Source organism: Podarcis pityusensis (assembly GCF_964106645.2).
Source record: "Podarcis pityusensis genome assembly, chromosome: 5".
Classification (NCBI taxonomy): domain Eukaryota; kingdom Metazoa; phylum Chordata; class Lepidosauria; order Squamata; family Lacertidae; genus Podarcis; species Podarcis pityusensis.
In genome coordinates, this window is record NC_138032.1 from 74506451 (window position 1) to 74530202 (window position 23752).

The window sequence follows — 23752 nt, forward strand, 5'->3', positions numbered from 1 at the left end:
TGGCCCTGCTCCGTTACTTTTAAATACTGGCTGGCTTTGCAGACATTTGGGAGGCGGCGCTTTCCTCCTCACCTTGATCTCCAAACTAAAAGGACACTGTCACCTGCTAAACTCTCACACTGATGTGACAGGTGAGAAACCCAAAGCAAAGGCTGGCACCTTGTCTGGGATGGAGAAAGGACATTCAGGAGGAAAGCTCATAGCTCTCTGCAATCCAACCTTGTGCTCATTTACAAGGAAGAAAGTCTGCCTGAATTCACCTGGGCTTACCTGCAAGTAAGTGTGTCTAGGATGGGCAGGGCTTTAATTTGGACAGTTTATTGCTCTTCACGCCTGTGAATAACTCTGGCCTATGCCTTATGAATGTTGATATATAGGTATAGTTGGGGGCGGGGGAGAGAGAGACAAAAGTGGCCTTATGACATTATTAAAAGCCAAGAAGAAGAAGAAGAGAGGAGGAAATTCATTCACTTCGGGCCCTGCGCAGGATACAGCCCATAATCCTCCTCCTCAAGAAGAGCATCCTCTCCTCCTCTCTCCTTCCCCCGCCCGCCTCACGGCCTCGGTCACGTGACCTGTGGCGGCTCCTGTGCGGCTTGTCCCAGCCCGGGGAAGGACAGGCTGGGCGGGGTGTGGCGCTCTGGAGCAGTGAGCCGGGAGGGCGCGAGCCGGAGAGGAGGCGAGGGAGAAGAAGGAGGGAAGAAGCTCGGCGCTCGCGAGAGGCGGACCAGGTTGAGCCAGCGCTGCCCGCGCGCAGGTTCCGAAGGCGCCGCGGGGGGCGAGTCGCGACGCCCCCCCCCCTCTGGAGCGCGCGGCTTGCGCCCCTCTCGGAGAAGTCTCTCCTGTCAGGTGAGGCGCGCGCGGGTCACCCGGAGAAGGCGGCGAGGAGCGAAGGGGGAAGCGGGGAGCTGCGGGGGGGGGGGGCAGGGAGGCTGGCGGGTCTCTGGAGGAAAAAAGAGATTTAATTCGGAACTGTGGCAAGCTTCTTCTTTTTCTTCTTCAAGCCACTCCGTTCCCCTTTCTTGACTTGGAGAAATATCGTGCAGTGTCTAAGCACGCCGAAGCACTTGCGTGGTATTAAGCACAGAACAGCATTTATGTTTATACACAGTGTATATAAGCTGTGCAGTTAGTATGCACTGCCTCGGCAGATATACAGCAACTAAAGGAGACTCTGCAACTTGCCAGAGGAAAGTTTTCGCCATTAACTTGTATTAGTTTTATACCCACTTCTCCCATTGGTGAGAAATCTGTGGGCAGCACTGCCAATTTACAGTGCAACGCTGCACGTGTCTGCTCTGAGGTAAGTGTGCATGGTTACAGGCAGGGCTTTTTATCAGTCTGAGCTCAGTTTCTGCACCTCTCAGGTGGGCACCATTGCCATTAGAAGAGAACAAGGGAAGCGTTCATGGTGAGTTATGGCACCTCCCCCCCCCCCCCAAGAATAGCACTGGTTACAGTAGTTTACCTGCAGTTTATCCCTCACAGTTGCACTTTCCGATCAACCCTTAACAAACTACAGTGCCTAGGGACTGAGGTAAAGAATGTGATTCCCATGTGCTTTAATGGTATTCCTTTGGTTTCCTTTGGGAGCAAGAGCACTCTGCAGACCTTGCATCACTTCTATTTTATTTAGCACATTTACATTCCAACAACGGGCAACAAAACCACAAAGCCTGCATCCCAGAGAGTAACAGTGTGGATCCCTGCACCCCGTTCCAGATTCTAATCCGGTTAACTTGGAAGTCCTTTTGCCCCTCTCAAAATTCAGAACTGCCAACTGCTACCTTTTCTTACACCTGTTTGCAGAGCAATGGTCTTAGACTCCATGCTGCAGGTATATTGGCCATTCAGGAGACCAAACATCTAGTGTCCTAAATGCTAGCTCCCACTGAGGAAAATAGCCTCTCATCTGTGGCTATTAATAAGCAGTTAGCAGAAGGAAGGAAGGAAGAATGGTCACCAAGTAGCTGTAACAATGTTCTTTGATTACAACAAAGGACAGTAACATTACTCATTAATTTTTGGTCTTTCCCACAGCAATGCTTACGGTATATGGCTAGTTAGGGAAGATGTTAAAGCTGCTTCCCACTTAACAGATTAATTTCTAAAGAACTACATCTGCATATTTGCCCCTGAAAGTCCTCCATGAGTGATGTCAGCTGTGATGAACAAGCACTCTGCACATGTCCTGAGACATATTTTAAATGACTTCTGTGTCTATTCCAGGAGCCATCCCTGATGTTGTATAGTGATTCCAGAACTATGGCCTTGTGAGCACCACACAAATCACACATTGTTCTGCTCTTTTGTTTTTCTTTTCAAGTCTGGTAACTCATATTCTGCAAAACCAGCTTCAGCACTCCCACACCAGTGGGATTTTGCTTTCCTTTATGTAGTATCTTGTAAAGTGGGCACCAATCTAGCCAAAGTAAAACACACTTAAGCTCCATTGATTTGCTTAGGCTCAGTTCTCTTCCATTGTATTAACTCTGGCTGGATGGTGCCCAGTATTTCCAAAGTGTCTTGGAAGCTGCTAAGGGAAAACAAGTATAATGAATTATGTGTTATGCATTATGTGAATTATGTATTATGTGACCTCTCCAATAGCTAACTCATGGGATGCTTACAATACAGAATAAAACCACAGCTGCAAGTGAATACATACTGATAGGACATTTATGTCCTGACTCAATCCGTATTTATTTGCAAGTAAGGGCTCATCCACACGTCTGTTTGCACTGCAGTTTCTAGGCACGGGTCCAAGTGTTCTTTTGTCCCACTGCTTTCCCTTGGGAAAAGAAACACCAATCAGGTTTTCTGCTCGAACCAATGCCTGGAAGTCACGAACATGTGCCTAGAAATTGCGACACAAACAGAAGTGCGGTTGAACCCTACAACACACAGGGTTTTTACTCCCATGTAAGATTGCAACCTTAAATCATACATGAAATTAAATCCCATTGAATTTAGTGGGCATTTCTTCTCAGTAAGTGTACATAAGAAGATAATGTTGCAAGTGTGTATAGGCAACCTTTTTTAAAAAACATCAACAACAACAAACACACACACACACACACACCCCTTGCAATCCAGTCCTATACATTTCCACTCAGAAGTAAATCCAGCAGAGTTCAGTGAGGCTTGCTACTACTAGCTGTGCAAACGTGTATAGGATTGCAACTTGATGGTCTAAAACTGGATACAGAGAAGTAAACAACGAACAAACTGGAAAGAACAAAGGTATGAGTAAATTGATAAGTGTAAGAAGTGAAGCTGATCTGAAAACTAAGACTAAAAACTTCCCCAAACCTCATTCCTTAAGCAGACCATGATCCAGGAGTCCTTATGAATTACTTCATTGCAATGATGTTTTTTTTTTTAAAAAAAAGAATGGCACACTGAGCCTACCAGTAAATTTAATAATCTAAGCATACCTATCTGGGTTCATTGAGTCAAGGGGTTGCATTTAACTAACTTTTGTTCACGGTAGACCCATTGCAATTCATCACCATGACTAAGTTGGATCCATTCATATCAATGAGTCTGTTCTGAATAAAAGTTGAATACAACCCAGTGAAATGTTCTCCTATATAAGGGCAGTTGAGCATTTATTTATTTTTTTAAAAATCCTATTTATTCCCATTGGAATATGCTTAATTCTGGCTGGAATGTGCCCTAAGGGTTTTTTTGTTTGTTTTGTTTTGATATTATATTCTTACATTGTATTTGCAAGCATTTCTGATGAAAGTGAAGTATGGTCAGGGTTGCAGTTTTAAACTGGTATGCTTACTGGAAAGTGAAGAAAAAACAGGTTCAGTGATTTGTAGGTTTCATCGTTAGACTGACTGTAGACCTTTGACAAAGACAGCAAACTTCTATAAATAAGCTTTTCTTCTTTTAAAGTGAACTATAGAAATGGCATGATACATAGTGTATAGAATTGCCTTTGCTATGAGATGATTGGTTACTATCAAGTTGTCTATTACACCCAGCACCGCTGCTTTCTAGAACATTGCACACTGAATCCAAGTTTTGTTACTGATTGTGAATCATTTATGCATTTTTAATAATTTAGATAAAAGTTCTTTATGTCCATTTTATGACGTAGCTGCAACGAAAAGATGGGATGCTTGCAACATGGCCATTTTTATCTGATAAAAATTGAAATGGAAGAAGCAAGATACAACCTTGCACTTTTTCCACTTTCATTAATCATTTAGAGCTCTCATAATGGAAATTTGATACACCACTTCCATGGAACACCAGGGACTTATATGCTTATATTATAGGAGAGAATGAATCCATAGACACTGGAAAGGCCTTAAATTTTTTCAACCTGCCAGAGTCTTCTTGAGAGAGCTGGCCTCTCTTTGAATAATGCTCAGAGAAAGCAATTTTCACAGCTTTACTCAGGCAGTTGCTTTCCTTGTTTAAGCAGAAGTTTAATGACTTTGGGATCCATTAAGCATGTTTCATAACACTTATATTTTCTAAATGTTTCCTGCTACAATCTTATTGCCTTGACCACATTTTGAATGTAGCATAATACTTGGGTAATAGTAAGGGTGAATTTTGAATTTGTCTTGGGTAGGCTGATTTTACATTTCTTTAAAAAAATGTGTATTAGTGTGATATCGTTGGAAACATTGTAATTCTGAATAAATTAGGGGATTTTCAAAATGTCATTTTCATCAAGTTATTAATTGTGCTTTCCTCTCTCATTAAATGAGCTTTGGTTCCTGCTGTAAACTAACATATATGTACCTTTGCAGTTTTTTAGAGTGGCTGCAGTTCATGCCATTCCAGTTGATGACCATGCATGTTGTGCGATTGGAAAGCAGCAAGAATAGAAAGTAGCAGCTCTCCCTGCTAGTCCATTTCCCAACCCACTCTGCTGTAATAAGCACAGTTATTGATGGAGAAGCAAGGAAGGAGCAGCAGGGTCAGCATATCCTCCATTGTTTCTTTGGACTTTCCTTCCCCCATGTGCTCTTCTTTCAGTCTCCTCCATGTATTTCTGTACTGACCTCCTTCAGCTTCTCTGACAGAGCTTCTCCGTGGGGCAGTGGGTGCTACAGTCTCCGTGGGTGGAAGTTAGGACGCTTCTCTGCGACCATTACTTTTTAAGATTGTTTTCTTTCTAACAGGAATGATGGGCTGCAATTACTTCAGTAGAAGCCAAGCTTAGGAGTTGAGATGTGGCTTCAAACCCAATGCTCAGGATATAAGAAAAGATAGCAGTTTGGCGTTTGAGTTTGGAGATAGCTGAGATATTTGAGATGGGAGTATGTTGGACTGGGAGCAGCCTGCAGGGTGCCCTTCCTGTTGCTTTGTGAAAACTGAAGCAGGGTTGGCAATTATATTGCTTGCTTTCAATAGTTTGTTCGCTTCTAATAGGATTGATTGTTGGCATCCATCTGTCTCGAGACAATGGAGTGTGCCCTTGGTGGTGAAGACAAACTGCTGTGTTAACAGCACCAAAGTGACCTCCATGGGGCAGAAGCCTGAGCAGTGTATATGGAGATGTTGGGCTGTCCAGACAACAGGACCACCCTCTCAGCCTCACTGATGTGATCCAATGGAAAGCTGAGCAATACGTTTGGCACCAGCTTGGCTGCAGGAGTTGCTGGAAGGAAGTGTAAAAGGTGCCATCCAACCATCTTAGGGACTCCACTCTGGATTTGTGTGTAGGGTATACTCCTTAGCCTTTTCTTCTTCCAAAGATATCCTGCAAGGCAGTGGAGGTGCAGGGTGGGGGACCAAAGGTGGACAAACTACCCCAGAAGGAGCAGGTCAGAAAGGAGGAACTCTGTTGTTCAAAATCCTCCAGAAGTGAGAACATTTTTTTAGTCAGAGGTTCAGAAACTCACCTGCAGAGACTCTAGTTGAGGCTGGCTTGGAGGTCCACCAGGTGAATGAGAAGCTAACAAGCTTGGACTGCGGGTTATTCTAGTCAGCAGCTGCTAATCTGCTTTATGTGTCCTGGAGCTTGCCAGCAGAGATGGGAATAAAAGGCTAAAGGAATCGCTTCAGTGCTGGAAAACTGTCAGCATGCACTGGAAGTGAGTGGGCCAGAATAAGACTAGTTGAAACCTATTTATTAGATGCCTTACAATATGCCATAAATAAAGTAACCTGCAAACCTATTAAGGCCTTACTAGGTAGGATCTGGTCCCTATAGCTGGAGTACCCCTGAGAAAGGACCCTATAGTTGGAGTAATTGAGGAGCCTACATGTAATGGAACCAAAGGGTTACAAAGGATAGCTGTCCTGAGTATAAGCAGCCAAGATGATGAAGAGAATGAGAAGCTACTGAGAGCTATCTTGAGTGGATGAGGCTTGGTGGTCTGGCAGAATATACCCCACACGCCGCCCATTGATGCAGCAATGAAACTGCTAGCACATTTGCAAAGCTAGGCAGGGTCCTGTATGGTTTCAAACTGGATGGGGGGACAGCATGTTGGTATTCCTGCATTGCAGAGGATTGGACTAGATAACTCTTGGGGTCTCTTCCAGCTCTGCAGTTCTGTGGTTCTATGACCTCTGCATAAAGACTGTTCTAGGCCTTATTATCAGCACTCTAGTCCAGAGCATGAGTCAGAGAGGGCCAATGGTTTGGGCTTTCTGTAAAATTCTGAAAAGGATTTTATTCATATGCAAATAAAGGTAGTAATTTGCATGTTTATTTCACTTGAATTCAGTAAACAGAGCAAAAAGCTTTGAAATTGCCAAGCTTAGTATTGTATTCACAATTGGCTGTCATTCATGGTTACTGAAGAACTTAGGAAATGGACAATTTTCCACAGGGGTGCAGGGAATAAAGCCTTGGAAAAAGTTCTGCTCCACATCACTGGAGTGGGTCAGTTTAAAGTGCAAAGCCTACAGTAGCACACCAGTCAAACTTACACTGGAATTCAGTTCCTGAGTGTGCCCATTCACTGTTTCCACTGTGCAGAGTCCCCTCCACAGTGTGATGCACTTATGAAGGGAGGCACAACTGTGCAGATGAAAGGGAAACGAAACATAAAGAAACAGGGACTAATGGGGTTAAATAAAGGGAAATGGTCTGGACACAGCCTTAGGAAAACAAGTCATTTAGTTAATGACTGATTACTGGAGAGCAGCTGAGTGGTTGTGGGGGTGGGTGGGTTTGTGTTAGGCTTCCTGAGAAGAAGGTATCTTAAAACATGTGATTTGATCTCTTGAAAGCAAATGGAGAGAAGCTGAGAGCCGAGCTGCTAATATGTAGATTAAGAGCAAGGCAAAGCATAGTTTATGGGGCATGGTGGCCACATGGGCATTGACTTGGTATTAGGGGTCAGATCAGGATACGTGATAGCATTTTGTGGGAAAATCCTTTGCATAATGGAGGTATGCTTATTAAAGCTCTGCAACTACATTCCCGACAACTTTGAAAAAGGGAAGCAAAGGGAACAATTTGCAGGATGAGATTCCCACACTGTGTGTTCTATGGATAGTGCAGAGATAAGGGAGCTGCACAGTCAATAATACTTGACATTTATATAGTGGCTTTAGAGTGTTTAGAGAACTTCGTACACTATATCAGTGATGTTACTGTCAGTTTCCTTCCTAGTATGTCTATTATTTTTGCATATTTATACTATCGTCTTCCCAAGCAGCTCAGGGCAGCCTACACAGTTCACTTCCCCTTTCTATCTTCACAACAATTCTGTTGCATGGATAAGGCTGAGAGAGTGGCAGGTGGGAAGGTCACCCAGTAAGAATTGTAGCTGAGGATGGATCAGACCCCAGATTTTCCAATTGCCAAAGAAGCAAAATTTGAAATACAGTCATACCTCGGGTTAAATGTGCTTCAGGTTGAGCATTTTCAGGTTACGCTCCGCAGTGACTTGGAAGTAACGGAGCACGTTACTTCCGGGTTTCACCACTCGTGCATGCGCAGACGCTCAAAATGACGCCACACGCATTCACAGAAGCGGCGAGTTGCGACACGTGCAGACACGCAGTCGTGGGTTGCGTTCGCTTCAGGATGCTAACGGGGCTCCAGAATGGATCCCGTTCACATCCTGAGGTACCACTGTATGTTGTATTATATAATATGGAATGCCCTATTAATATGGGGCAGCAGGGCTAATCAACTTTACAATGTGCATGTAAACTATATAAATGCAAAATGTTATTTTTGTTCTTGTCTGTTGGAATGCATATCTCACTCTTCAGCTGTGAAAAGCTTCCAGAACAACCTACAAATATTGATGAGGTGATGGTCATTGAAAACATAAGTTGATGGTCCAGCTAATTTTCTGGAAAATCCAAATGTATTCACAACCTCCCAGGTTGAGGTGTTTGCCTCTCAGTGCTAGCTCCACCATGTGTCCTCCAGATTGTTTTGCTCAACAGCAAGAAATATCGATGTTGGTCAGCTTTGCAATTACACCCAATCATTATGTTTGTGTTGTTTTCAGTGATACTATACAGACATAATAGGGAGATAGATTTGCCGAAGTGTATGAGAAGGAAGCAATGGATCAAGTGTGTGAAGTCCATCTATCTATTGGGTTAACTTGCCACACATTTTGATATACACTTACTTCTAACGGGAATAGCCAGAGATACAAACTTGACCAATTAAGAAAGCACGAGGTTGAGACAGAGCAGATACTGACTCCTACCAAAGAGCATGTGATGGTGGCAGGTTGGAGGTTAGTAAATGATTGGTGAGTAATTCTAGATAATTGTAGACAGCAGGTGGTAAGAACTTTCAGAGTTCTTTCTATCCCAAATAGCTGATTCCTAAATGGTGGTTTGGGGCAATGTAGCATAGTCCTAAATAAAAACAAATCCGCTCACATTGTGTAAAACACCATGTTTTTCCCCCCACAGGGAAGATAAGGAAACGTGTGAACAGTTGTCTCTAAGAAAGGATTCCTTTCTGACTGAGCTCTTACAATGGCTATGAACACCCTTTTTTTCTCGGTGGTGAGTAGAAATTTATTCCTGGAAAATGTTTGTCACAGAAGCGGTGATCGATGAAAGTGCTTCACTAAAGCCATCCTTCATCTAACTATTTCTAGAACATGCCATCTGCAATATAAAATAACATTTTTTCTTGAAAAAGGCTCATTCACACGTGGACCACATTGTGGGACTAGACAGCACTTGTTTCCCTCTTATGGAAAACCACACAGAGTCATAAAGGCAGACACATTAAATTTTATGAATAAAGTTGGTTTTATTCATCCTGGAGAATATTTTAAATTACCTCTTCTATGCATATTCCTGAAAGGGAAATTGTAAGTGTATATGCATATATAGCAATGTTGGTCACCAGCTAAAATACAGGTACTGAATGTATTTTGTGCAAACTCTTCACTCTGTATCAAGGTGTAGCTCATACATTTTGTTTGCTGAACTGTAGTTACTGAAGTTATGTAGGCCTGCATATCTTATCAAAATTGGTTTCCTCTTTTGCAGCAAGAAAGGAGGAGGATGCCAGTTGGGGAAAGGGGAATGTAGTGCTGTGGGGTTGAATTGAATGATCACTCAAGTATTCCTTACTCCCAACTCTTTGATTCTAGTGTAAGGCAGGGGCTGGGGAAGAGGAGGACTACTAAACTACCCAAACTATAGCTTAGCTCAGTGTAGCGCAGCACCAAAACAGCCAGGAAGAGCAAATCAGCCACAGTATCCTCTCTCAGAGCCTGCAAATTCATGCATTCATGCCAAGCCTTGGTTTGGCTTGGTGGCATGTGCAAACCAGGGGATAGTCACATGCCACAGCTAATTGTCCTGATCCAAATGCAGACCAAAATCTGAATTAATTTTACAGACATCCAGAGGACATCTAGGAAATTAATCTGGTTATTTCCAGAGAGGGCAGAGTGAAGTAGAGTACTAATTTCTAGCAATGATGCTTATTTCATCCACCTTTAACTCTCTGCAGTCATCTTCTGTCTTTAATGTAAGTGATACAGATGTGACCAGCAATCTTTTTAACCTTTCTTCATGATATTTGTTCTCCTAATTTGGGGGCTAACATTGCAACTCTCTTGCAAAACCATCCTTTTTATTTTCAAAGATGTGTACCATTCACACAGAAGGCACCCTCTGGGGAGAGCTGTTGATTGTGGATTAAAAGTTTTTAATGTTTTACTGTGGTTTTATAATTTGTTGTAAGTGTCCCAGAGTGAGTGGGGCAACCCAACCAGGCAAATAAATGAATGAATCACCAGCCTCGTATTTTTCTGCCTTTTCCAAGTAGGCTCACCAAAGCACTGGAATGGCTCTGTCTGCAGTTAGCCATAGTTTCCAGTGTTCACAAGAGGAGTCATGAAAATATGCTTGTGTGTATGCCTTTAACTAAACATGATGGGGGAAACCCTGAGCCTAGGGGTGTTGCTAGCTGCTTAAAGAACTTAGGGCACAGGTCTATGGCTATGAGATAAACTGACATGTGTGAATTTCTATGCATAAATGATCTATGGGGATGGCATTGCGGATGGCTAAGGTTTCCCTAACACTGACCTTTGTTGTATACCCAGATGGCTTGGGGGTCAAAAACCATGCTTTTTAAGTTTAAAAAATGGGTAGGGGCAAGGTATTCCAGCCCATCATAAAATCCCTGGGCTACCCAGGAATAATGTCCCTGGACAGACCTCTAATGAATGTCAGGGATTCAATACATGTTTCAAAACTGCTTTACTATTCTTTGTAACCTTTTGTTCAGCTACAACTGTATTCTCTCTCTTGTGAGTGTGTGTGTTGCTTAAAAAAGCAATTACAGATCCCCAGAAATATATTTTAATTATCAAAGCAATAAACAGAATTATAAATATTACATAATGAGCTGGGGGAGGGAAACCAGCGGATCAGGGTTGCTAATTGTTAAATACACTCTAGCTACATCATTCAGTGTCAGTGAAGACTAGATAAATGTTTTCTTTTATTTTTGGTAATGTTCAAGTCACCGTTTCAAGTTTAAAAATTGTGGATCTAAATGTTATAGCAGCCATTGTCTGAGGTGCTGAACTGACTAAAATGCAAATGGCCTTTGAGTTAGGCACTGAAAATACAACTGGGGGACTTTTACTTCACTGCCTCTATCGTTGCGCTCAAAGTAAATTGCATTTGACAAGGCTGTTTCTCAAAGATTAGCAGTGGTTAGATTAAGCTGTCCTTGATTTTACCATTTAATCCGGCACTGTTGTTTTGGTATAGTGAAGAGAACAAGACAGCGGACAGCTCTTTTCCTGTTCTCTGAACTACATTAGCAGTCCTAAGACCATATCAGCTACTCAGACAGGATCCTGCAGTGAGACTCCATCACTTAAGGCTTTTGGATAAAAGTGGCACTCCAGTGATGCATTTTGGACACTGATCTATGCCCAAGAGCAGGGCTGTTCATATGTCCTACCAAAAGCCTACAATTCTTTGCCCAGGATGAGTTGAATTCTGCAACCTGTGTAAATTAGGCAAGTTGTGTAAATGCACATAGTAGTTCTACAGTGACTGTTTTGTGTGACATACTTGGCTTTTGCTAGTCATAAGGAAGGACAAGGAGTTAAGATGGGTGCACCCCAGCTATTCAGTTGCTCCTCTGGCTTTATGAGAATTTCACAAGACATGGTTTACTTTCAAGGGTGTGTTTATAGCTGCAAGGGCTCAGAATATGTGGCATATCCACAAGACTGCCCATGAAGTTGTCTATCAAAGTCACAAAGGAGAAGCAGTAGCTCAAGGCAGCATTCTCCTATCCTTAGCAGTGTTATGAAGCTTATACAAGTTTAACAGAAATGGAAGCATTGGATATAATCTGGAAAATGCTCCAAGCAACATAAACACTACTCAGTACTCCAACCTCTTATTTAATCCTTTTAGGAATTTCAGGGTCCCCTTTCCTTGACATCCAGGATTTCTATGTATTGCTCAGATTAGTTGCACTCACTTTGCAGCTTGTCTAATACTTAAATGTTCAGTGTCTTTACAGCAAATCAACAAATTTCAAATGAAATTTAAGAGTACAGTCTATACTAAATGGGTTACCAGACATGAAGAGCTGGAGAGATACCATCCCCCTTATTTCTTTCACTGTATTAACAAGCAGGTATGAATATACAATCGCAAGGATTAGGAGGTTTGATTAGGAGGCCCTATCTTTCTTGGCCAAGTGTAAGTTCAGTGCCCTGAACTTTATTGCCTTACTCATTATTAACCCTACTGATTTTGAAGTGACTACTCATGCACATGTGTTTACCTGATATATACCAAGATTTATCTTGGCATAGAGATGGAGTGATGGGGTGAAGTTTCCCCTGCTGCATTTCTTCCTGTTTGGTTTGTGCGAAAGCAGGCATGATATGTGGACCTCTAGGTGTTGTTTGAAGTAGAAGTTCCATGGTTGGGGGGTGATGGAATTTGGAGTCAACAACAAGAGGTGGGCAGTGGTTCATCATTCATGTGTTAACAGCACAAGAGTCTAGATAGAAAAAGTGATGTACACTTATAATTGCAGCTAACATTTGGGGAAATTGCATATATGTCATAAATTATAGTTGTGTTGTTAATATGTTCAATCTCTGTTGCCCACGCTTTGTTTTTAAGTGCAAAGAGACTTCTTCCTTTAGCACGCATGTCTCTGGCATAGATCAACTGTGAGCTAACACCACAAGCCTAGTTTGTGAAATCCACCATCTGATGTGGAATGAAAGAGGTGATTTTGCAAGGGCAAATTACTACCTCTCAGCCAAACTACAGTACACTTTTTAAGGCACATGCAACAGATACAGACACAAGTCTCCTGTTTTGTTTTAAGGAATGGCATGGGATGCTTACCCCCTTACTCCTCTAGCTACTTTCCTGCTCAAAATTGCCCTATAAGCTGCTTTTTTGTCTCAATAATATAGTGTTGGGCAATCTAGCTGTGAGTAGCTTCTCGTTCCCTTTCGTGGAGGTTCTTTAATTTTACAAAGGCTTCTCATTGGTGGTCTTGATTCACTACATTTTATCTTAGAACATTGTGCATATTTATGTACTTAAACAATGTGTATGCCGCTTAGCTACACTTGCCTCTAAGCAGATGCAAAGGCAGCATGTGACAAATGTGTTTGCAAACATGGGCATAATGCAGGCATGCCTCCCAGGGAGCCAGGTGTGACTGCAGCTCCTCCCTGAGTGTACAGATGGTGATAAATGCAGGTTGTGTGCTGTGTGGAATGGCCCCTGCCTCTCCGCACGACGGTGACTGAGGTGAGTTTCTTCTTCGTTCGGGGCTGGGATGCTACAAGGGAGCCGAATGCCTTTGAGGTGGGTCCTGAGATGGCGACTCCGTGAGATCAGCTCGCGCGGTGCAGATCTAAGGCTCTCTTGCAATTTCTGCCGATGGGGGCGGTGAGTAAACAGAGCGACCCGGACTGTGCATACACAGTGTTGGCGCTCGCTCGCTGTGTCTGTGTTGGGCGCTGGCAGTCGCCTCAGTCCCCGCCTCCTTACGCAGAGCCACCCGGCCCCGTTTTCATGAATGAAATCCAATCGGCCGAGTATAAATAGACCCGAAGGCTGCCGACGTCACCATGAGAGCGGCTCCTACCGCTGCTCCGGAGCTCTGCTCTTTTGCATTGCACTCCAGATTCACCCTGAATCCCGAGGGGGGAGGAGGGAGGAGCGGGTCTAGCCGGAGAGAGCGCATCGGCTGCAGCTGCAGGAACGGGGCGAAGGGCAGCTCCAGCGCCATGCTGCCTTTGTGCAAAGTTGGCGGGCGGCTCTCTGGCATTGCGCGCCCCGCGTAAGGAGCGGCTGCTGCTGCTGCCGGAGGCTGCCGCCGTTGCTCAGCCGCGGAGGCTGCAAGGCACCAGTCCCTGCCGGGTAAGGCGCCGTGTTCCGCCGCCGCCGCGCGTGATCGTGCCCAAGTTTTGCGCGCGCTGCATCCCAGCATCACACCCCCTTCCTCCCGCGCCCGTCCGCTCGCTCGCGTGTTTGCCGACCACACGTGCAAGGTACCCTCTCCCAAAGTGTTATATGGCAGAAAGTTAGCGCGGTAGGACACTAAGCCTGACGGGGGCAGTAACAGCGGGGCTGCCCCAAGGGATCTCAGGCCTTTGACTCAGGGAGCTGGTGACAGTCCATAACAGGGTCGCTCCCACACCGGTGGTCTCCCTTGATGCCAGATTTGCTGACCGGACACTATTCCCAGGTTGGCACGGTTGACCGGCGGGAGGGAGGGGATGCTCATCACGGAAGTATTGGCCGCAGAACCTAAAGGCATCATAACTTGTCCCCTTTTGTCCGTGCAAATGCTCACTGGCCTGCCTTAGCCTTTGCTGTGTCGGCGGCGTCTGTTGTGGGTTGCTGTGACAACAGCCAGGGGGCTACCATGAGAGGGTTTGCAATGGACACATTAGGGGGCCTACAAGTTCAAGCCAGCAACCAATGGTTGCTTCTTGGTGTCTGAAGAAGAAGCCCACCATATATATTATTATATGTCCTGTGTGTGTGTGTGTGTGTCATGGGGAAAGCAAGTCTGCTGAATGTTTGAATGAGTAGGAGAAACACAGCTTGCAACCCAGCCAAGCCATTTATTTCAGCTGCAAGACAGCAGGTGTGCCACTAATAGGAATAGTCTTAAGAAGTCCTGAACTTTGGCTGCATCATGCTTATGATATTTATACTGTAATAAACATTTTAATAGAACGATTGGGTTCCTCCTCCACCTTTCTCTGCCCCGTTCCTTTTTGCTTGGAGCTTGTGGTTTCCTACAGCCCCAGCATCCCTGTCAAAGCAGAAAAGGCAAGGCAAGCAGTTCGAGCCAGTCCTTTTGACCGACTTGGCTGCTGCTGGCCATAACGCAAACCATGCGGCTGAAAAGCTGGCTTTGCACATCTGTTCGCACGGAACCGTGAAGTTCTGCATATGGTCACAGCGAGAGCTGGCAGGCGATGCCAGAATATTCTCAGCAACTGACAGTAGCTCACCCGCCGTTTGTTTTCTGTTCCTGGACGTTCTCTTGAACAGCAGCCAAGCATGTAGCGCCTAGCAAACTGGCGGCATTAAATAAATGCTAAGTAGTGCTGGAGCTATTTTTTTAAAATAGGAGAAGATAGAAAACATGTATGTGGCTCATTCAACCTGTCGTATGTATTTTTGGAACCCGGCCAATGGCCATTAGAATGGTTCGCTTAATTAATCATTGCTAAGTCAGAAGTTTGCAGAAGACGGTTCTGCATACCTATCATGCTTCCTTTGCCCTCTTCAAGAAAGTATGTTTTGCTTACACCTGAAATTACCTTTTAAATTATCTTTTTGTTTTAATGAGCAAAGCTCTTCTAAATGTTTTGTGAGCAAGAAAGCAAACAAATAAGACTTCGTTAAAACATTATTTCACTTTTTAGTGTTGTTTTGCATGCATTAGTGGTATCTATACATTGACTAATCTGCAATTCTCCAAAGGCCTGAGGAGTTGTGCTTCTGGACTACTTTTGGATAGTTGATAGCTGGGATCAGTTGAAGTACATTCTTATCTAGGAGACACTTTTTTCAGTGGATTGGGAAAAAATCAGTCATTAATAAAAGCTAGATACTGAAATCCACACTCAGGAGAATAGTTTTCATCATCTCTCAGGAAACTTTGAACGCACTATTGCTACAGTTTGATCAAAATCCATATATGAATTTGGCTTAAGTTTACAATGTTTGCACTAATATTCCACTGTCTGCTCTTAGGCCTTTATCACATAAAAGCTTTATTTGACAATGAATAGTTTGGCATCATTCTAACAAGAAGAAGGATTAGTAAGGCAATAATTAAGTCCCACCATCCCTACATCTATTAATATATAGAATAAAGCAACATATTAATATACAAATGGAAGGGATGTGGGGTTTGGAAACATCCAATAAGGCTGTTTATTTAATTATTTGGTAAAGTCCTTTTGTGTTAAAATATGGCAGCCATAGAAATTGATTCAAATACCAGTAAGTAATATTTTCTTGTTGTGAAGGAGAGAGATAATGCATCTATAAAGACTTGTATCTGATATCATTTTCTCAGAGTAATGGGAACAACTTCCCTCCTAATGATACAGTGGCACTTGCTGCAGTCCAGCAACAGTAATGTAAGTGATGTACAAATGTAAAGGAGAGGAGGGCTTAGGAACATAGTTTAACTTACCTCAGTATTGTCTACACTAGCCTCCTCCAACCTGGTACCCTCCAGATGTTGGTCTGCAACTTCCATCATCACTGGCCATGGTGGCTGGGGCTGATGGAGGCCAACATCTGGAGGGTGTCTGGGTGGGGAAGACTGGTCTATACCGATGAAATGTGGCTCTGCAAGGTTTCAGGCAGAGAAACTGTTCTAGCCCTGCCTGTAGTTGTCAGGGATTGAATCTAGCATCTTCTTCATGCAACGCAGATAAACCAGCATTGAGCTAAAGCCTTCCTCTTGTTGTAATGGTGGAAGAGGTGCAATGGTACACTGACATTGTTGCTGTCATTTGCGTTTATTATAGCGTATGGTGCTTTCAGCAGAAGTGCTCCCATGGTGGTAAGCACTTCTTTTAATAGTAAAGAAGAGAAAAGTGTACTCCAGTGCTAGGGGGCACTAGGGAGCTCACATCTTCAAAGAAAAAGCAACGGGTCTAGACATTGTGAGCTGCAGTGTGGAAAGGAAAACCTTGCCCTGCTTTTTCTTTAAGAGGCTACTGAAGCATTCTTGAGCTGAATGCTTAAACAAATTTCCTGCCATATACTAATGTAAAAACCATGAAAACATGTTCTTAGTCTGTATAGACACTGAGAGATTATGTTTTGTCATCAGTGATGACACAAAACTGGCATTGATGTCATAGGCACTATTCAATAGATGGCTGTTGCAGGCATAAACCTGGGCCAGGGGATGTTAGAATCTTAGTAGGTATATTTCAAAATATGAAAATGCCACCAGAAAACTGGTTTGATAGTGATGAAAGTACAACAGGGGGAAAAGCCATAAATGTGTATATTGTGCACACAACAAGAAGAGGACAATAGCATTTCCCCAGCTCGGAAAATGCATCAGCTGTATGAGCCTAAGAAGAAGAATATTGGTGTATGCTTTCATATCTTTAATTTATACTGTATGCCAGAGTGTTTGTACAAGCAAGCTGTCAGTGACCTCAATGGCAGTGAGGGCTGTTTAAGAATGTTTACATTGGACAGTTGAGTTGATTCATATGGGAAAAGAATTCCTTACAACGGGGCCATCCTGCAGGGGGACTAAGAAACAGTTTGGGGTGGGATTCATAGTGAAGAGACAAGCACAAAAAACACAATTTCAGTATGACTTTTTCTCCTTTGTTGTGCTTTATGGTGCTGTTGCTTCAAACTTTGTTAAAGTTACCATTCATACATAAAGCACCATTAATATGCATGGCACATTGCAGAGTAACATATTTTACTATGTACGATCCTTCTCTCTCTCCCCCACCCCACCCCAAGGAGTTTATATTATATATTTTGTCAACATCAGAGTCAAGGGAGGAGAGGATAAGAGGAAAACAAGGGCAATCAGGGATAAATGTGAGCTAATGAAATTTCATTTAATTATGCTTCATTTTGATTGGTCCAAGGCATCACAAAAAAGGTGCTTTTGCTTCTTTTGTAATCTGCTGGTGTGGCATTTGGCCACACAAATGGACTACTGAGCTTTATCCTATCCTACATCCATTGCAGTGCAACTAGAAGCAATGTCTTGAGAGAGTTGCTGCAGCATTCAGTGCAAGGCAACTAGAGCTGGGCACTCTGCTGGCCTCCAAAAGCAAGGAGAAAACCATGCTGCCAGAGCTGCCAGCCAACTAGCATCAGGGCCTTAGAATGAGGTGCAAGAGGCCATTGGAAGCCTCAATTAAACACTTTCCCTTTTGCCATACACTTGCAGGGCTTACGGGCTTCATGCACCAGTACCAAGGAACAACATCAATTTCTTCAGCACAGCAGAAAGTACCATTTCCCAACAAGAAAATAAAGGTCCGTCGATGATGGTGCTGGGAACCTGATTCTATGCTGAGCACAGAATGCTGAAAATATTACACTGTTACATCTGCATCAGGAAATGGTAGTGCAGAAGTCTCACAAAACAGGTGGTGGAAAGTGAGCTTGCCAGTGTCTCTTGTGCCAACTGCCAAGCCCAGGAGGAGCACAGGCAGAAAGACAGGCTCACTCAGACATGGCATAATGTGGGTTTTCTGCACACAGTTTTGTATTGTGAAATGTTTTGATTTGGAAAACTAGAAGCATTACAGTGTGAAATGTGATTTCCTACAACAATTTTCAGATGTTTTCAGTGTAAACACTGCACATCAGCTGCAAGCTAAATAAACCAACTCAGCATTGACTGTTGATTGTTGTGTCAACATGCTTTGGTTCTAATGTTACTCACGCTGCAGAAACTGGTAATTTCAAGGCAAAATCCAGGATTTGTACTAGGGAAGGAATTCCCCTTTTATTTTCACACTGCTTTACGATACAATGGGAACCTAATAATTGTATTGCTTAGATCAGATCGAAGTCTATGTAGTCAGCATTCCGTTTCTAGCAGAAGGCAGCCAGGTATTTTTGGAAGTTCAAAAGCAGAACATGAAGATCATAGAATTGTAGAGTTGGATGGGATACCAAGGGTCATATAGTTCAGCCCTTGCAATGCAGGGATCGCAGTTAAAGAATCCATGAAAAGGGCCACTCAACCTCTGTTTAGAAACCTCTAATAAAGGAGAGTCCACCTCCTTCCAGGGTAGTTCATTCCACTGTCAAACAGCTCTTACTGTCAGAAAGTTCTTCCTAACGTTTACATGGAATCTCCTATCCTATAATTTGAATCAGTTGGGTTTTGATTGTAGCTATTGCTTCGGAAAGGCTGTCTGGTATGGATAATATTGTTGTGGACCATCTTTGTGCCCCTTTTTGTCAAGGTGATACCCTAAAACTTTTCTTTCCCAACACTAAGTAGTATGATTTTGTAGATGATACAGGCTGCTAGCCCGTGTAACACAAGATGTAATATTTCAGCTAGAGCAACTCTATCAGTGAAGCAGCATGTGTTTGTATATTAACTTCTGCTTCTAAAGTTGAATTTAAAGGGGTAATGATCTCATAGGATTCTTAAACAAAACGTGCATCAGCTCAGATACTGCCCTGATGAACTGCAGGCTTGCTCATTACTTCTATCCTCCTCTGCATGTGGAGGCTAAGGGTGAAAGCTTCCACTTTTGATTAAACTATGCCTTCCTATTACATATAAGATCAAGGAACTGTGGTGTGTTCTTCTTGATTAGCAAAGTACAATTTCGGAGTTAAAATACACCAAAGTTTGTACATAACTGTAGCTTAGAAGAAGGGAAGAGAACAGAACAGATGATTGCACTCCCTGTCGTCCTATTCTTCCAAGGTTGGAGTTTTTCAAGAGTTTGGAGAAGCCCAAAGTTTCAAGGCCAGCACCATATCAGGGTGACAAGAGCAGACATTCAGGGATCCAGAATGTGTCAGTATATTGCTTTTGAATATTAGTGATCATGCCCTCCACCTCTTGGGCCTTAACGACAAAGGCACCAGCATATGCTACAGATCAAAAAGAAACATCTCTGCTATCACAAGATGGAAGGAGCATGTAAATCTGGGTCTTTGGGAGGGGATGAAGTCCAGAATTGCCAAGAAAAACCTATTCTGCTATTCTTATTTAGCTGCTCTCAAATAAGTAGCATTTTTTGTCCCAGCAACAGAATAGGACCTTTGGGTCGGACCTTTGGTCAAGTAGCTGAACTTGTCCTTTGCCTCCTGAAATCCAATTTGTTTGATGTAACAGCAGCAGCAGCAAAGTTTCTCTGTCAAACAAATAATTCTAACATGAGTGTGGTTGTTTTCTTTTTTGACTTCAATTTTTAGTAGTTATCTTGAAATGGAACTCTAGCATACCTGAAGAAAAGAAAAGAGGGGAGGAAAGGCAATAATAGAGCCTAGTGTGATATAGTCAGTTTTAGAAAACAAAGTGCTATGCATCGAAGGAAGTGAATAACAGCAAATTATTCTGTTGCAGCTCATGGACAGCCAGTGCTTTTGACTTCTAGAAATTTTATCTCTATGTCCTTGACCATCTGCATTCTTTCTACCATTCTCCTTTTATCTGCCCCAGCTTTCTCATGCAGCCTTCTTTTCGGAAACTAACCAGTTGTACTTTGTATTGCCTTTCTTCACCAGAGTAACCTTATAGGTTCTGACTATGACACTGTATCTTTCTTCCTGGTAAATTTTTTAAAAGCTCAGTTGTTTGACCACATCTGCACTGCTTTTTCAGCATGGTCTTCGGCTATAGTTACGAATCCCAATTTCAATGATTTATTTTCCTCTCTTGTCTTTCTCTTGCTCCTACAAGCTGTGTAGTGTTGTATGCTTCTGTGGTGGGTGCAGAGGGCAGGGGCAGGTGTGTAAGGGTGGGGGTGTCCAGAAGTTATTTTGCATACTTGGGATGCATCTAGATGTGGGGGGGGTTTTTTACACCTGCTTTTATTCACCTGAGTTGATGGAACAGTTGTACACTACATTTCTTCAGTTGCCACTCTTCTACCCATTCAACCCTCTCCAGTCCGAAAAGAAATGTTAGCAATTATCTCATCCCTCCTCCTTTGATTTCAACAACTTGTAAAACATAAAAGGAAAAGAACTTGTGTTGTTATTCATATGCCACTGTTCCCTATAATGACTCATCCATTATTTTGCCCCAGGAGTGGAGGGAGCACAACCCTGTTGCTCTTCTTAGATCTTTCATTAGCGTTTGACACTATCAACCATGGTATCCTCTTCTGCAGTCTATAGGATGTTGCCACCAGGAACACTGTTCTCCATGGATCCCAATCTTATCTCTGGGGGCAGTTCTAGAAGGTAGCATTGGATGAGTGTTTCTTGACCCCCTAGCTCTTGAGCTATGGGGTGCCACCAGTGTTTGAAATACACTTACCAAACACTTGGCTTTTTTATTTAGTACATACATTTTAATTTTATCTGATTACAAAATAGTTTTATCTGAGGCTTAAATTAGAAACAGTCATGGTTGTTGATGTATTGTAGCTGTCTGTGACACTACAAGTCAAAGTCCCTTAACTTGTTTAGACTTCCCCCAGCTTCCCTCCTCTACTCATTCTGTTGACTATGCTTTTATGCTCCCTGTGGCCATAAAGTTGTCTATGAATTGCCCCCGCTGTGGTTTTCCTAATGCTCTAGCTTCCTACATGCATAGAGCAGCATGACCAGTTAATGTAATGTTGTTGCTCCACTCTAGACTGGTAATAAATATACTATAAGTCAGATCCCCCCTATAATTAGCCTTCACATTTCAATGTGTGAACTTTTGCTTAGGTAATATTTAGTTTTTACATTACCTATGTCTCAAGAGCTGTGTCAACTGAAACAAAAGTAAAATTAACACTAGTTACAGTCCATCCATTATTAAAACATCTCTTATTGCACTTTACAAAGTATAATTGATTGGACAGAACAAATATTGAACAGCAGAATAGCACTTAAAACTACTGGAAGAATGCTTTTAATGCTCATTCTATAGCTATGAAGGGGGGAGGACTGTACTTATGCAGCACGCATAAAGGCGAAATTGCTCGCCCCTGTAATTATACCTGTTCCTTAATTCTGAAATTGCTTTTCTGTGTAGAAAAATACAGTGCAACGATAAAAGATTTAATTAAGTTTTGACAGCTATTGAACATTTCCAGGAAGGCTTCTGTTTAAACAGAAAAATCTTAGGGTTCCCTCACCTGCAAATTGTGGTGGTTGTTTGGCTCTGTCCTTCATATATACTAGGCGAAATAGTCAGGTTAGGGGGTCCTTGTTTGTTTCTGATGAGTCTTTATTCTCCCTGCCACTTCTGGACACTAGAGTTGGATCCCTTCAGCATGACATTTGCAGACTGGTGAACAAACATGTTCATATAGGCCCAGGAATCTCATGTCTTGGACCTTTGCACATTTTTATGCCAACACATGTGGCTGGTGGGGGGAGGAGGAGTATTGCTGAATTACCCCTCCCCTCACCAAAGAAAAATAGATGAAGAGATTTGGTGGAGAAAACAAGGGGCGTTTCAAGACTTGACTGTCAGATTATTCAGTGCTACCCTTCCCCACCCAAATGAATACAAAAGAAAATGTAGGGTGATTGAAAAACAAAAGTGAATTAATTCCCTTACAAGCCATTCACACTGAAATGTATTTATATGCTAGACAATGTGGGCTTGCAGATTCACTGATATCTTTAATTGAATGATTATCCATTTTTCTTATGGGAAACTCAATAATGCTTTGCCCAAGAGGATGCAGAAGCAGGGTAATGTTTGTGGACTTAGTTCCAGTTTTCTTGTGCTGTTCTGTGCAAGGTCTGGTGCTGTTTGCATTCAGAAGGGAACCTTTGGACCTAGCACCCATGTGATGATCTGCAAAACACAGTTCTTCACTTTTGTGTGGAACTTCATCACCAATTTTCTCCTCCAAACTTGGGGCAGTGGGAAGGAAATACAAAATATGAACTTGTGCTTTCTGTAAAAGGTAAAGGTAAAGGGACCCCTGACCATTAGGTCCAGTCGTGACCGACTCTGGGGTTGCGGTGCTCATCTCGCTTTATTGGTCGAGGGAGCCGGCGTACAGCTTCCGGGTCATGTGGCCAGCATGACTAAGCCACTTCTGGCAATCCAGAGCAGTGCACGGAAACACCGTTTACCTTCCCATTGAAGCGGTATCTATTTATCTACTTGCACTTTGACATACTTTCGAACTGCTAGGTTGGCAGGAGCAGGGACCGAGCAATGGGAGCTCACTCAGTCGTGGGGATTCGAACCGCCGACCTTCTGATCGGCAACTCCTAGGCTCTGTGGTTTAACCCACAGCGCCACCCGCGTCCCTATAAAGCCACCGTGCTTTCTGTAGCAAATTGTTAAAACAAAACAACCCCAAAAATTTATCAACACTGCTTGGAAATGAGATAACAAGTTTTACATATCCTTGTGAGAGTACACTCTTAATTTAGACATTAATCTGGTTGATCTTGAAACTTTTGCCTCTAAATCATTCGCATTGTTGTTGAGGTTGGTTTTCATTCAGAATTAAAAAGGTAGAGCAGGGCAAAGATTTATGGAATCCTCTGTGCACAGTATAATAGGATAATAAAGTTGACACGAGTCAGAATAAAATACGGGTTCCTCTAGTTTTGCTTGTAAAGCAGTGCATTCCTATTTTAGTTGTTAACAGGTGTTATTTTTTTCCAGCCAGGTTTTATGCTCCCAAAAGCACAAGTGGATCATTTAAGAACAAGCTTACAATTTGTATCCAAATTTTGATGGGTCAAGATGCTGCCAAAATGCTTTATGCAGCAGTAATTTGTGCCATTTTTAATGCTGATAGTTTTTGCAGCATAACACTGAGGAACCTTTTCTTAAGCACATGAATATGCACACTGGTGACCAATGATTAGCTGCAGGTGAATGGCCTGCCCTGTGAATGGCCAATGTATGTTCAAGGGTGAGGATTTAAGATCAAAAGTGGTGCTCATTTTATAATGAGCCAAGTTTGTTCATTACTAGTGTCAGTTTGTAGGGCACTCAAGAAATCTGTTCGGCTAATTTCCTTAGAATTAACCTGGTTATGACTCCAGAATGTAAAGTATTGTTTCTTAACTGTCCAGGGGTCCTTTACCTTTACCTTATGATTTGTAACAGTTTCGCTTCTGTAAACTATTTATTTTGGAA

The 23752-nt window shown here is 42.8% G+C and overlaps 1 protein-coding gene across 5 annotated transcripts in view; it reads left to right on the top strand.

Annotated features, from left to right (window-relative positions):
- Positions 1-681: 681 nt before the first annotated feature.
- Positions 682-23752, top strand: part of RHOBTB1 (Rho related BTB domain containing 1) — a 62203-nt gene continuing 39132 nt past the window's right edge. The window contains exons 1-3 of one of the 5 annotated variants that reach the window (XM_081004956.1): positions 682-849; positions 8869-8964; positions 17894-17982. The gene's annotated coding sequence lies outside the window, so the exon portion shown is untranslated. Of the gene's footprint in view, positions 850-8868; positions 8965-13640; positions 13846-16900; positions 17066-17893; positions 17983-23752 lie in introns of those variants that run through there. The other 4 variants (XM_081004958.1, XM_081004957.1, XM_081004960.1 and 1 more) reach the window with 4 other exon arrangements.